General features: G+C 40.2%; 1 protein-coding gene across 1 annotated transcript in view; it reads right to left on the minus strand.

Moving 5' to 3' along the window:
• LOC102203486 (unconventional myosin-XVI-like) overlaps positions 1-14,198 on the minus strand; it is a 35,249-nt gene extending 21,051 nt beyond the window's left edge. Inside the window, exon 1 of the mRNA XM_013914363.1 lies at positions 14,102-14,198. The gene's annotated coding sequence lies outside the window, so the exon portion shown is untranslated. The remainder of the gene's footprint in view (positions 1-14,101) is intronic.
• Between the last annotated feature and the right edge of the window lie 2,491 nt (positions 14,199-16,689).

Below are 16,689 nucleotides of genomic sequence, written 5' to 3' on the forward strand. Positions count from 1 at the left end.
ATTTCTGTCCCAGGGTGTTTTCTGTCTATTTCTTACTTTGTATCTGTGATGTTAGTTTTCCATTGTTTTTACACATTAGAGAGTGTTGCAAGTTATCTCATATCAGTGTAATATGCACAAGAGCTATGCACATTTGTTCCCCAGTCCAGCACTTGCACTACCACCTGAGAATCTTGGCACTAGAGCCAACTTTCTGAGACTGTAAACTGGGGCTTTTCTTTCAACAGTGAAAAGCAACCTAACAATAAAAGAAGTCCTTAACTGTCGAGGCGTAAGTACATTGCTGTTACTTTTATACTTTTATACCAGAAGCTGTCATTTGAAGGGGCTGAGGTGTGTTCGGATTTTTATCAGGCAGAAACAAAGACGTCCTAGCAGACAAAAAGATGCTTCTGTGTGCTTTTTTGTTTGTTTTTGTCTGATATACATCTACACATTCATTTGCACACACACCCCCACACACACTTCCTTCACAATACATCAGTGCCATCTGCTCTGGACAGACATGTAAAAAAAGCGTTCTTTTGTATTCAAGCTCCAGACGGGAGTGGTGGGTGGGGGTCATTGTTATACTGCTCATGCCAGGTGCTTCAACTGTATTTTATTTTGGGAACTTGGCTAACGGTTGAAACACAGAAACACACTCAACCTACTGCTTTTTCTAATAATATACGACAATGTGTCTCCACAGTCTTGCATTCTCAGTCCCACAGTTGTTGCCTTATTTTTCTCCTGTTCTTATATGCACACGTGACAAATTAAAGGAAAAACCATCATAAATTGTTTTAATAAGGTGTTGGGTCACCACATGCCTACAGAGGAGCTTAATTGCAACATGACATTAATTCAGTGAGTCTCTATATCTCTTCCGTGGGGAATTAAACATCACTCTGCCAAAGGATAGCCCCTCACATGATGGTCGTTCATCTAAAGTCTCACATAGATCTTCAATTTGGCTGAGAGGTATTGGCTGTGAAGACAGTATGTGATTCATATTAACTTTATACTTATTTCTCCAATCAGTGATCCTTCATGATCTACGGAAGGGGGGGCATTATAATTTTGAGAGAGACCACTGCCATCAGGAAAGGAATGCTTCATGATAGGTTAAAAGGGATCAATTTGAGCAATCTTGCATTAATTTATAGTGACTCTACCCAGGAAAGATACACGTGAATCTTAACAGTGTCATCAAAATACCTCCTACGACATATCAGAGGATGACCTTGCTGTAGGCGTTCAAGGATTAAGGGTTTTTTCCTTTAATTTGACACTGGTGTGTATTGTGTCATCGTATCTATTTCATTCACTGCAGAGTTGAAGATCAAAAAGAAGAAGAAAAAGATGAAACAGACCATCAAGACCAGACACGTGTAGTGCATCACACCTGCACATACACATGCACACACCTCAGAATACTTTTCAGTCCAAACCCAGGAGAAGAAGTGGCATGTTATTTCCTTGATTACAACAATTAATCATTTTTACATAAAATAAAAACAAATGCAGCAACAGTCACATCTAGATCATACTGATATTTTGTTCAATACCTTGAACTTTTTAATACCCCCCCAATAATATAGATTATCGTTTTCTGATCAGCTGACTGTTTCTTGCCTCAGTCTCTGTCCTCACTGTTCCTACTGCTTGTTCCTTGGTTGTATCCTCTTTGTCCACACTCTTTGTCACCCCAATACATCATCTATTAAGCATACATTCAAGGTTACAGTCACACAAATCCATAAACTCCCAGTCCATGACAGACAGCAAATAAGATGACATATTAGGGCAGAAAGCCCACACATGAACTGTAGGTGTACAAAGCATGTAAGATAGATGGGTATAAAAATAGGCTAAATACGAGGAGAGTATATCACTAGAAACTGAACATTTTTGTTCAGCTTCTAGTAAGGTGCACTTCACTTTCCACATAAAATTTCGTGCACATCACATCACCTTTTAATAACCTGCAATTTATTTTCAAATATTAGGACATAACGTCTGCACTAAGTGGTCAAAATAACAAGATACACTGACTCTTGCTACTATGTGATGAATGGTTGTGGACAAATACATCAGACCAGGAAAGGACTAATCGGAAATGGGTCTGAATGAATCTGGGATATGGATTAAGTGGATATGCAGAGAGAGAGAGAGAGAGACGGGGAAAGAAAGCGCGAGCTTTCTTCTTCTGCCATCCCATCTCCAAGCTATCAGTTATTGATTAAATGTAGAGCATCCCATGCAGGCTCCAGCAGGCTTTGGCTAATAACACAAACACCATTGCAGGAGGTTGTAAATTGCAAAATACCACACATACACATATACAGTTACATGCACACAAACTCACATTTATGGTGTCTATAAGCTGCAGACACCATAAATATGCAGGATATGTAGGAGAGGGGATGTGGATGATTAAGAGGTGAGGTGGGTTCTTAGAGTGAAGGAGAGACTTTGACAGCCTGCATCACCTCTATCATAGCACTCAATTATCTTTCCTCCTATATTCTCCCTTTTCCTGGTCTTCATTGCTGTTGCCTCTCAAATATTTGCATCTATCACTCAAAATTTGGCCACATTCCTTATGTCACTCCTTCCATCCATTTCCCAATAATGCCATCGCCTCCCTCTCTCCCGTGCTCCTCTAAACCACCATCAGTTTTCTCTCCATCTGTCTTTCTCTCCTTGAAACCACTTTCTCTCTGTGAGTCTGTTAGTGTGATGTGAATATGCCAGACACTCGTGGGAGCTGCATCTTTGTGGCTTTACTTCATCTTCCTTTCCTTCGTTTTGCTTCTACCTGCCGCATTCACTGGTCAACTTCACTCATCTGCAGCAGCTCTCTGCAGCAAGCTCACACACCCACTTACGGCACGAACACACACACACACACGCTCCTCAAATACCCATTTGAAGTTTAGACCACACCGCTGCTGCGTCTGCAGCAAATGACCAGAATTCTTAAGCATGTGAACTCATACAGTAGGGCATCTTGAACATACAGTAAGTGCTAATGCAACAGACACACACCCATGGCTGACAAGTCTACTTGCATGCATAAATATAGAACTGCTGAATGGCTACTTACAACATTTGATGAAATGGTAGTGAGACATTTTCTGAGCAAGTCAGACAGTCCAACAGTCAGGTAGGAAGGCAGGCAGGCAGAAAGGTATGCGGGGGAGTCAGTGAGTGAGGAAAGCAGGCAGATAGTAGGCAGCTACAGGTTCCAGAAAAACTAACTAAAGCAGAGCTCATAACCGGCACGATACATTATTAATCTGGCTCACTGCATGCTATCCAAACTCTGTTCCCCTGTCTGCATTATTCACCACCACCAGTAGCAGCTCCGGTTGCAGCTCATGCAGCATCTACATGCATACAGTTCATCTCTCGCTTTCTCACACACACTCTCTCACCCACACACACACACACAGACATGCACTCTCTCGGTCACCCCTTCGGCAACACGGAGCTGCGTCTGTTTCTAGCTCTTCTCGCCTACAGCCGGATAACCACTGCACAACGTCTTCCCAGCCATAGCCAACACACGTGCTCCACTGGCGTCACTGACTGGCAGCCGGCTCAGCCCACCTCCTGTTCAACACACCCCCAATGACGCAATGCTCTTCGCCTCCTTACACACCCCCCTCCTGGTTTTCTTCACACACACACATATGCAGTGACTCATACAGATGCACGCTTCTTTGGACTATCCTCTACCTTCTCAGCCCAAAAAAAAAAAAAAAAAGGCAGCAAGAAAGGATCCATTGAGCTATATTATAGATATAACGCAGAGAGAGCGAGACAGACAGATTGTGAGGAGGGCTGTTTGATTAAACTGAAGAATTGCAGACACAGCAGGGGGAGCAAGAGAAAGAAAAATAAGCAAGAGGCAAAAAGAGAAGGGAGTGTTAAATTTGATAGGACAGCTAAAGACATAGAGAGAAAGAGAGGCGAAGCTGCTGCAGTGCGGCTTTTGGTGTGGTGACAGGTTAAGTGTTCATCAGCGGTCTTAAACTAGCCTCAAATTTACTACCGATAAAGATAGTTTATAGAACGTTGGAGCTTGAGCGCAGTACGTTTAGACGCCACTATAATGCACTTATCATGCAGCAACAAACCACAGGGCATGGTGCAATATGAACTATGTGTGTCTGTAGGGCGATCTCTATGATTTTGTCCTTTAAGGCTGATTTGCATTTACTAAGCTTTGTGTTAAAAAGGGATTTGTGCAGGATGGGAATGTGAGAAAGAAGGAGGAAGAAGAGACACAGCGAGAACAAGAACAGAGAGAAGCTGAAACACGCTTAAAAAAAATGGATGATAGTAGTAGAGGTTAACAGGGTGTGCAGTGTGTGAATCAATCTGGATTGCGACGCACGTTTTAGAAATCTGTGGCGTGGCGCTTACACATCTACAGCCTGAATAGCATGCTGATTTTCCCGTGTGAGATTTTGAGGCACAATCGCTGTCAAATATGAGCGAGCAGAGATGGGAATAAAGCACGTGAGAAGCAGATGAGGTTCACTCCGCGTTGGTGGCGAACAGTGAGGAGTAACAGAGCAAACTTGAAAGAGACTGGGGGAAAAGAAAAGACACACTGGGAGTTAGATTTGTGTGTATGTGTGTCAGACTGGATACTCGAGTAATTCCTGTCATAGGAAATCAGGTCAAAGCAACTGCTCGCTGCATCGTATGCAAAGTACAGCTTGAGCAACTACTACAACAACTACCGGAGTAAAATCAGGTGCCTGTGTTCAAGTGTGTGCAAAGACTGCACTATGCAGAGTAATTCAATAGTACTGCTACATGTGTTTGCACACAAACACAGAGACAACAGACAAATTCACATCTTTACTGCACTTGCAAGCCAAGTAGTAAAGTGTTTTTGGGATAACACAATGACTATCCCATTATCACTTTTGAAATGGAGATCGCACAACAGTACATTCTGACAGGGGAATGTCATGCGTTCCCATCTAAATGTCTTTAAGCATTAATGGCACATGTTATCTGCGCCTGCAGTAATAGAGACTTAAGATGCCGTATCAGAAAGCGGTGGCTTGCTGGAAAACTGGAACATGAGGTACTGTAAAACAGAGTTTCAAAGTGAGACACCACCCTAGAAGGGAAGTCTGTGGCAACAGAGACAGGACAATAAATTGTTGACACGTAATGATCATTTCTATCTCTCTGCAGCCACAAGTAAGCAGCGAGATAGAGTGAAGAAAAGAGATAAAAACAACAGATGTAAGGACTCCATTGTATATAACAGCCATCTAAATCTCTGTCACAGGAAAGCACGGCTGCAGTCACTTGTGTAACTATCCACAATCTGTTTTCTTGGCATTATCTATCTATGTCTTTATTGTTTCAAAGTCACTCACAGTGTAGCACATGCTGTTTCTGGTAGAGACTGAGGCTCCCTTCTTCTTCTGTGCAGCACTGACAGGTTTTCACTAAGGCAGCGTTTGATGCACAGATCATAAATTTCATTCACTTTGACACAGCGGTCACTCTGCCATCATCACCCTCAGCTGTCAATCAATGCTGCAACTGTGTTACCACCATGAATTTTGTGCTTGACATCCTAGAGAGTGAGTACATTTGTTCTCACGTGTGATCTCTTCAACTGAGTTCAGTGGTGACGGATCCAAGGTGCAGGAAAGGTTCCTAATAAAGTCAAAGCCAAAGGCGCTTAGCACTGTGAAGTGTGAGGTATTATATATTAAAGGAGACTGTGAATTCAGTATTTCTCATTTCCATTTGATAGATTTATTTGTGTAAATCCGTTCCAGCTACTTACAATCCCATATATTGTATCATGCTATTGACACAAGGTGCTCAAGTAAACATACACCAAACATAATTTGCTATTTTGTGTATTTTTTTAAATGATCTGTTTAACACCTGCAATCATATTTTTTTGTTCTGTTTTGTTGATTTTTTTCACTGCACAAAGTGTTATTATCATTTTGCTAATCTGTCCTGTTTTTCTTACATTGGTATCATTTTTAATTTATGGTAATTGTGCTACTGACAGTACTTTCTTCATTCAGGATTCAATTTAAAATCCTCTATATTAGGTTTGGTCATAATTGTTCATGACAATTGGTCGAGCCCATTGCCGACTTGTGCTGTGAGGGCATGAAAAATAATTAACTTGTAGAGCACAATTGATGAATACTGGAGCAAGATTCTTCCTTTAGGTTGTGGAGAACGACAGTGGAGACACTGATTGAGACTATTATGGATTGAGCTAAGAAGCTAGCTCAATCCATAATAGACAAGCTAGCTGCTAACTTGGTGCGCATCACCATTAGCTTAATGATATTTGTTAACTCCATCTGTTTGTTCATTCAGAAGCTTCAAGGTGTTCTTCATCTAGTTCCTAGAGACTGGTTGGTGACCTCCTGGCAACCACTGGTCCCTAGGGAAAAACAATTATTCCCCACTAGTTGTGAGTGGTTGCTATACTCCCCACTGCTTTGCTTGCTAACAGACTGCTGTAGTCACCCATAGTTTTAACGGAAGATCTGTCTACAACCACCACAGAGAGGTAGCGAAACCTGAGAAAGTGTGTCACAAACTGGAATCTGAGAATTTCTACCTTCAAATTTAGAGCTGCTTACTGCTAAAGCCAGCATGTTTCAATAGGTGCAACCTTTCCTTTGAAAGTGAAAAGGCTCTTTTTCCGGTAACCGTTTTTTTCAAGTTTCACTTCTACTCAGTTAGAAAGTGTTTGTGGACAAGTTGGCCTCTTCCCAGCAAACTACAGGTGACTCGAGCATTCTGCTAGTGGCCAAAGCAATCACAAAGAAGTTTTTGGTGCAGGACCCTCTCTGTGACTGATTTTACTCAGCATCAACCAGCAACTTCCAGTAACTTCTGGCCAGCCAATCTGGGAGTACACATTTTTCACACTTTTCTCTTCAGCGACCAAATGTTGTCAGGGTTTACCATCTGGTGCCTCAGTCTATCACGTTTGTGTGGTCTAATACAAAAATAATCCCAAGTATGTGAGTTTATTTATTTATTTTTTTGCGGCAAGCTCATTCATGCATGTGCATGCATGCGGGAGTGGGTGGCACTGCACATGTATCAAAAAACTGCAACTGTCTGTTGTTGATGGTGGCCAGTAGACAATTTTTAACATACTGCCCAAGCTTTCTATATTCTTCTCTCTGTATTCTGTGTGTACTCTTACAATCTGCTGTCAGAATTATATTTTTTATGCAGGTTTTATGGTAAGATTAGTATTGGTATCAATATTGGTGTTGACAGAGTACATACCAATTTACACTCAAATGTAATCAAAAAGGTCAACGTATATTCATTGGCAATGCAAACAGCTACACTAATACAACTGACAAATTACTGAACTAATAACTACACTAATATTTCCTAAGCCACACACATTATGTGTTAAATCTTTTTGAATCACCTTCTAAACCGAATAATTGTGCAATCTGATCATTACACAGTAGCAGCTCAAGCCAGGTTTAAATTAAATGGCAGACTATCTAATATTCTTAATACCAGTTAATAACATAGCATCAATGTTAGTTAATTCTAAGGTGGATTGCTGCCTGCAGGGGGAAGATTTAAGCATTTCTCTGCACAATGCTGCAGATCACAGAGAAACTACCTATAAATGCAGAAAAGAGGTCAAACAGCATTATCCTCTCTCATTTGTCCTGTTACTAGTCTTACTAAAGCACCACTTTGTTTCATTGGATAGTTTGTTACTATGCATCAGTGACATAAAAGGTTGCATCAATTATTTCAAGGACATTGCGGCCTGTCACAGTGCATTAGTGGAAAACAAATTGAATATACAATGATGAACAGAGGTCGAACAGATGAAGGTAAAAAGGTATCAGTCCCAGTACCAGTCAGCTATGCCAGGGTGACTCAATAACAGACAGGTGTTAACAAGCTATGCTGAGCCTGTGAGCTTCAGCAGCTCCCAGGCACTGACCTAACAGTCACAACTGCAGAATTGCATGTTCTTATAAATCAGATTTATGGGCTTCAGACATGGCAGGCAATTTCATCTTTGACCCATTCATTTTTAAACTAACAAGCACAAACAAAATAATGCCTGTTGTGTTCAGTTGCTGGATCACACTATGCTGAATCTTGTTTTCTGAATTGTTTTGCTGGAGTATTTTATGAACACACAGGTATACGATGCAAAATAACAAACCTTTTGATTTTCACCTGCTAGTGACTAATCAGCTGGTTTTGTATAGAAGAGCAACTTATTTTTTGCCAGAAAGAAAAGAAATCATAGATGAAACAGTTTTGAAAATGGAAACATTTTTTGTAAAAAAAATAAAATAAAATAAAACGCAAAAAGCAATTTTTTTCTTCAAAGGAAGGCACATAAAAATGCTTTGCTTTGCTGTCAACACCAAAATTCAGGCATTTTCTGAGTGATTACATGAATCAGCCATTAAATAAAATGTTTATAGTAATGTTCAAACCCGTATGACGACTTGTTTGTTTCAAAGATCTGAAACGGTCACCCACCAGTGTGACAAGACCTGCAATCTGCTTTGGAGCTCCCTGCCAATCACGTGTGTCATCCCCATTAATTTATTATTCAGCTACAGTTGTATCGTGACTGTAGGCAGTTATAAAGACAAACACGATCTGTTTGGGAGATCAGTCAGCTCGATACGCCCTCAAATATGGTAAAAAGCTCCCCACTCTGAAAGTGTAATTCTCTCGCCAAAGAAACTGACAATCAAGACAAAAGAAAATTCTGATTAAGTGGTTGATCAAGATTCATGCAGCTATTTTTTATTTTGACGTTGAGGCATAGGTTGGCTGGACTAAAGTGGCAGCCATGTAAACAGGATTGTTTGTAATTTCACAGTTTAAGAGTCAACAAATGACAAAAGACTGCAGTAATCACTTCAGCATCATCTAGTCCGTTGATTGCTGAAAGACTGATACAGTTCATTATCACTGCTGGCCAGAAGAAGAAAGAAAGAACGAGAGAGAAACATGAGAAAGGCGAGGGAAAAAACTGTCAGAGTGAGGAGGACTTGAAAGACAAATTACATAAATTAGTACATGACAAAGGCAGAGACAGATGAGAGCTATAACAATTAATAACTTATGAGTTAGATTCTCTCCTCTCGTGCAGGCTTCGCTTTCTGCCTGTAATTATGACTCTCTCTCTAAATCCCTCCCTTTCCCTCCTCTCCCCCACTACGCAATCCCTAAAACTGGAAGAGAGTCCAGTTCTCACTCTGACTTTGTTTATCCTCCCAGCGCCAAGCAGCTGGCACAACAAACAAACGCGGGAACACAAAGCTTCGGCGAGAGACAATCAATAACCAGACAAATAAAAGAAAAGTACAAGCAAACATGTGAACAGCTCCAAGTCAAGCAGCACTTAGTGAAGAAACAGCATCCTACTCTCACCTGCTCTCAATCTTTCCCAGCTGAATGAGTGACTGGCGTCTTACACACAACACTGTGTGAGTGACTCACAGTGACTCACGCGCAGTTGGCTTCATCTACTAATCTACATCACCGTTCAGCTTCATGTTATCATGCTACAAACAGCTGTTTAAATTCAAGTACTAATGTTCCATAAGATGCCTGCTGTGTATCTGAGCGAATGTGCACAAACACACACACTGTGCACACTCTACTGCGCATGCACAACAACGCTTGACCAGCTGTTTTTTGGCAATGATACAGAGCGGGTAGGGCTACACACACAAACCTCCAGGATATATATTAACGCACTGGCCGACGCTACATCACATGCATCATGTGACTACTTTAAGTAAACAAACACATTTTACAAAACAGACTTTTACTGAAAAAGTGACAGGCTGTCACTTTGAGATGCGATCAGATTGAAGGAAAGGAGTCCATTTCTAAAAAGACCGCACCTTTTGTTCACTCCAGTTGAAGTCTTTTATAATTATATCATAATTTCATGTTACGTAACTGACTTTAAACTGACAGCAGGAGTGTAGAAGTAAAAAAAGGAGATGGAAAAAGACAGCTGTGATTCCAATGAAATACAGGGAATAATAACATGGATACTATTGTGTTGCAGGCACAATAGGAAAATAGATTGTAAATAGGACAGCAACCTTCTTGTATATAAGGAAAATCAATGGTTGCCTGATTGCATCAAACGTTTTTGGTATTGGTGACCGATTACAGGTAGTTGCGTTGACCAGCTGGTCACCCAGAGGCTGAACATGCGACATACACAAACTCTGAGCGATCACACAGGTCAGCTGGTGGAAGGCGACCTGTTTTGCCTGTATTGCATACAGATTGCATGTAACTCATCTCTAACTGATAGCACAATGATACAATAGCTTGTTGTCGTTTTATTGCAGCTGACTGTGAGCGTCCACAGATCTTCGAAGCAACCATTTCAGAGGCAGCAAGTTCACGGCTCACAGCTTCAAAAAGTTGGGTCTTACTGCATTCTCCAACCACTGTTTCCCCTAGTGTGATTGCACTATTAACAACCACAGCATAATTATAGTCCGGAAGCTTCACCAGTTTAATGCAAATCTAATCAAGTTGCTTCTTGAACCATTTCCATGTTTGTTAACAAATTTTGCATTTCACTCTACTCTTGCAAAACAGCTTAAATGGAAGCTGTAAGTCTACCATAAAAGTAATGAGAAGAAATCTGTGCAGCTATATTTGTGTGTTGTGCTTCTAACACGCCCATTCACACACAAGTTAGAGTAGCCAACTGAGATGGATTAAATACAGTAGTATTCAAATCTTTGTAAATCTTGAGAAGAACACAAAAGGCCTGTTCACTGCAGGAGCTTTTACAGAAGCTCCTGCAGTGAACAGGCCTTTTGTGTGGAACATACAAATGTGTGGAACAGAGATTATATGACAAAGAGAGAGACAGAGTGAGACAGTTTATAAGAGAACTGTCCAAGTCACTATGTAAATATGTCAGTATGATCACATATATGCTGCAGCAATCATGATGCTCCACAAAAACTCGTTATTTGTCTCTGTTAACCGATCAGCCGACACAACACAATAGCGTTACATACTGTAATTCTGTCAGTAAAGACGATAAAGAAAAAGTACTGGTTGATTCACTTTTTGTCATTAAGGATAAACAAAAAAGACACACACACAAAAAATTACATTTTGATCAAGAAATTGTCTGTTTTCATTGGACAAACAGCTCCGCTGCACTACACAGAATCCTGTGAAAGAACCAAATCCCACCAACTTTGCTGCTTTTGCCGCTATCCAAGTAAAATGAATGCAAGAAGAAGAATCATATATCTAATAAATCAATGTTTTAAATGATGACATGATAACTTATTATTATTTCTAATATTATTATGGAGACATGCCACCACCATGCTGATAAGCTAATACTGCATTACCAAGTTTGTAGGTGTAATTTTATTTTAAGCTCACTGTGTAGGTTCCAGGATTACTGTCAGCAGTCAGTCATCTGCAGCTTCCCACAACATAAACTAACAATATGTCAGAGTTATCCAGTAATCTGATTTCTCTCCAAAGCTAAACCCAACGAGGAACTGTAGACTGCAGGCTACACAATAAATATGCTTATATCACCCAGGTACAGTATAGGCACAACTCTTCATGTTGCTAAGCAACCACCATACTCTTACTTCTTTGTAGTAGTCATAAACAGAGAAGAAGAGATCCAAAGTTAAGAGCAAGGTATTGAAAAAAACCTAAAGACACTGTGTAAGTGACACAAGAAAACATGCAGTAACAGAGTGGGATGGCCTAGATCTGACTTCAGATTATCTGCTCACAACACTGAAACAAAAGCACTATCTTAGGTACTGTTTTGCTACCGGGCAGTTTTGTGTTCAGAGCGAGTGATTGGACATCCTTCATGGGCAAGCATTCTGTCTCAGGTGATGCTTTCCAGAATGCCGGCAACCTCACACTCACTCAGGTGAACTTTTAAAATGACCTGTATACTGTCTGCAGTGAAGCACCTTAACATCCATACTAGCTACTACCATCCGGTGAGCCTATAGACTGTATATAAATGAGGTCCATCTAGTCACCATGATGTCACCCATTCATTTGAGCCCAACATTTTAGATCCTCACAATCTTGATTGATTCTGTCTTCTTTTTCCAGTTAGCAGAGATGCCACCTGCTGGCCTTTAGAAAGTATGAAGGTTTAAGCTGTATCCTCAGTACCTTGACTTTTTAGATGCACAAGCTACATCCATCATTTACCTACAGTGTGTGTCTTAACAACTCTTTATGTAAAAGCGTAGATGGTGTTAATGCACATGCTAAAGAAAATAAAAAATAAATGGAAAACAATAAAGGTTCATATTCTATAAGAGGCTAAAAATCACTGTCTCGCTGTGTTTGTAAAAACATCAAAGGAATTTGGCATGAAGGCAAAGGCAGACTGCAACACTGTAAAAGACGATGTGGCTTTCACACATGCGATTCTCTTTTTTCTCTTTATGAAAACATGTTTTTGAAGCGTATGGATTTCCATGTTTTGATTTAGAGAAGTGTTTGTTTTGTTTGCTTTGCTCTTTTGTTCTGTGGTTGCTCAGTTGTTTCTTTTGTTAAAAATAGATTTTGAATAAATGGGCTGAAGGGTCCATCTCGCACTTTCAGATGTCCTACAGAATGACACAAAATACACAAAATAAACTGCACAGACCTGAACCGAGGAAACTTTTTGGTTTCGTAAAAAACATTAAACTTATCCGACACATTCAAACCACACCGTGACTGCGTTAATAACCACGATCCTTTTGGTCACTATAACTGTGATTTGAAATGTTTATATCATTTCATCTTTAACACATAGAAACACAGTGTGACCCACATCTATGGTATAGTTGTCTGCATATCCCAGTGACAGTTTTATCAGTTTCACATTAAACTGTCTGAAAGAGCCTCATGTATATTCATCCTCTCTTTATTCATAATTGATGCCCTGAGCCTACCAACAGTGCTGATGCCGGACAGGCATATTGTCTGGGGAATTCAGCCTTTCCTGCTGTTTTTATAACTAAGTACAGTATTCTTCCTTTTGCTTCTAAACTATTACATTCAGTGGCTGAATTATACAATATTATCTGTTAAGGATCATTGCTAATGCACTGTACCTCTTTGCATATTCTCTCCAAACAAGAATAGACAGCACACACGTAACAGCTGAAAAGATGTGAAACAAACCATCTGGACTACGCATATTACAACAAAATTGTGGACCAGTGTGCGTGGATAATGGATTATGCTTTCAAAATCACTTAATGTTGATCCTTTGATCACTAATGTAATCTGTTATATGTCACCATTCTGGATGCTGACCAACAGGAAGAGAAACTGAGCAAGGACTTTGATTGACTTTACTGTGACCTCCAGCCCCTGCCCTTCAACTCTGTCTGTTTGTCTCTCAGGGGTCAATACAGGTCAACTTCCTCATTAATCACAAAGCCAGCTTTGCCAACGGACTCGCAGCACATTGGTGCACTGCTAAGAAAGACCACCCGTAAATTAAGAGTCAAGTTCACTCTCCATTGGTGGAAAAGCTCCACAGCTCCGCCGCTGAGGTGCTTTCTGAACAGAAACCAGGTTTGGCTTCTGAACGTCTCGTTCACGCTGCTAAAAACAGAGGCAACAAAGAAGTGACCTTAAGGAACTAAATGAAAATGACATAACAGCTGAAAGCATCAGCAACAAGATGACAACAGATGCAGTCTCAACAGCTTTAAAGTGTGAAAATCTGTAATCAAATAGATCTCATGACAGCACGGAAATCTTACGCTACACTGAAATCTTTCTTGCACAATCAGCTGTTCATTCCCAGCCATAATAACACACTAAACTAAGTGTCTCGTGGTATATTTAGACCCACGACAACTGCATGGCACACCATATGCATTTCCTTTCATTCCCAAAGGCACACATGACACCCATGCTCCTTAACGCATGCATGCGTGTTCTCATTCTGTGCTGTAGTACCTGAATACTGTTATCAAAACAAAAATCACACTCACCATCAGGCTCATGAACAAGAAGTGTTAGAAGGAGAGAAAAAGCAGAGTCTCACCAGTGAGAGCTCGTCCACAGGAGACACCACGGCACGCAGGCGAGAGAAATGTGTCCGCCTGACGAAAACCCTACGAGAGCAGCCTGCCCGTGCTCCAAATCAATTTCACACTCTCTCACCTCCCCGCCACTGTGATGTCATTCATTCATCCTCTTCCCCTTCCCCGTAGCCATGGTAACTATGCCGCTTGGAGCTGATCATTCTTTTACATCTGTCTTTCTATCTCCCTCTGTGTCCCTCCCCCTCTCCAGACCTCGCTGAGCCCAGCCCACTCACTCCATCTGAGGGGTGCAGTTACACCCCTAGCCTCACAATCATCCACCCCTTCTTTCTATTCCCCACTATGCTGCTCTGACAAATGAGGAGGAGGGACAAGGAGAGGGGAGGCGCCTGGATTTGCTTCATGTAGTGTGCCCTGATGAGTTTGTGGCCAAACAGGGATAGTTTGCCAAGGAGACCCATAAAGACAGAAACCGGCTACAAAGCCAACTGCCAGACAAAGGAGACAAAACAGAACGACATGAGCTGTGTTTTTGGAGCCAGACACACCGAAAAAATATAATGGAGGTTAAATGCTCACACACAGGTGTGTCTGAAACCCCTTAATGTGCTCACACACATAAACCCAAACACTTAGTCCTGTAATGTGGTGGTGATGAATAGTTAAGGGCTATCACCATCATTACTACAGAGCTGCACTGGCAATAATCCCCACAGTGACCTTGGATTTTCCCCTTGTTAACATTTGTTTTTTTCTCAAAGCATCTTTTCACAATTTCCACATGTCCATTACAGCCTTATTTTAGCCATTTCACTGTTAGGTTCTACTCACCTACCCACCATGCTGCTGATTTAATATTCTAAATCTATCTTCCTTCATCTCCAAGCACACATGCTTTAATTCTCACCTGCAGAACTGGGAGAGCCACTGAAAGGTATGTAACAACAACACATATAAGAAGGAAGGAGTTAAAAGTCAGAGACAGTAATGGTTAAAAAAAAATCATACATCTACAGTCACTGAAAAGACTGTAATCATGAGAAAGACAAAGCAGACAGCAACATGGGGGAAAGTAATTATAATACCAAGAAAAATAGAAATGCTTAAAGTAGATACAGAGAGAGGAGGGTACCTCTGAAAGGGGAGATCTCCTCTTTGCTGCATATCTTCACACATCAGCTGTTTTTAATTAGCTTCCTGTGCTTTCCTCCTGGATAATCTCTCCATCTGTCCGCATCAGTCCTAGTCTGTCACTCTTAATCTCTGAGTCGCTGCTCATATAATTAATGGGGGTCTTACCCAAACACCAATACAGTACCTACTGTTTGAGCTTATTAAAGTAATTATTGTCATAATTAACCTAAATTACAAATTGACTGATCCATTACCCTGAGAGGTGGCGCAATAAGAATTTGTATTTTACACATACATATGCAGAAAGCATACTATAAGCCTACATTAAGTGAGGGCAAGACATTAAAATGAAGGTTTACATATTGCACAACAACTCATTGCTGTTGATCCAATTTAATATTTCCTCAAACTGGCTAAGTAAGGCTAGAAAGCTAGCTGTCTTTTTAGAGCAATATTGTCGATCATCCCAAGACTTTGTTAATAACAGTACAGAAGTTTTAGCACAAAGACAAAAAAACTGCTGTTTAACTTCATTATCACCCAGTTACATCCCATCACTCCTAATTTAATGGTAAAGAATGAATTTAGCAATGTTTACAAAGTTAGCACCTAGCTACAAGTGATGCCATGGTATTATAAATGTTCCAGTTGCCTTACCTTAACAAAATTAAAAAATTGTAGTCATGACCACACTTGTTTTCACTTAGAAATGTAATTGTTCTGAGGTTGTGATGCTGAAAGCCCAAGGAGCTGCGAATTAAGTATTTTGGGTAAACAACATCTCAGGAAGTTTTAGAAAAATAGCAAACCTCCAATATTGTGGTTGTTCATGCAATTAGCTAGTTAGCACTATTTCCAATGAACATTTGAAAAATCTTGAATCTAAAGTCTAAAGTAAGCAACCAATGACTAAAGCAATATAAAGATTTTTTTTATGCTAATGGCATAAAAAGGCATAGCAATTTTTCTCCATCGTAGTAGCTTTAACAATGGTGTTATTATTAGCTTATGCTACATATGTCTGTAATGTAATGTAGCTTGAAAGTCTTAAATGCTGATTTGAAATTAGACCATATGACTTATCTGAAGAAAGATTTAAACAAATCCTATTTTTAATTATCCCTAATTTTACTAATACATAAAGCGTGACTACATGATTTTAGTTTGTTTTCCAATTACTATAAAGGTCAACACCTTTGAATGCAAGTGCTGTGTGACAGATAGACTTTTCTTGCAGGGATTTGAATCCATTTCTTTTTTCATAATGAACTGCTTAAACAGGGACAAGAAAAATGAGCTGATTTAATTAATTTACTTAATTAATAGTTATCATGTGTTTCATGTGACAAGATTAGACACCCTCACAAAGCCGCAAAATGTTCCTCTAATCAGTCTCTCTGAAATGTTTTCCTTTTAATATTCCACTGTCTCAGTGATCACAAAATGTTATCAC

Source organism: Pundamilia nyererei, unplaced genomic scaffold, assembly GCF_000239375.1.
Source record: "Pundamilia nyererei isolate P.nyererei 1_Seehausen unplaced genomic scaffold, PunNye1.0 scaffold00190, whole genome shotgun sequence".
NCBI lineage: Eukaryota > Metazoa > Chordata > Actinopteri > Cichliformes > Cichlidae > Pundamilia > Pundamilia nyererei.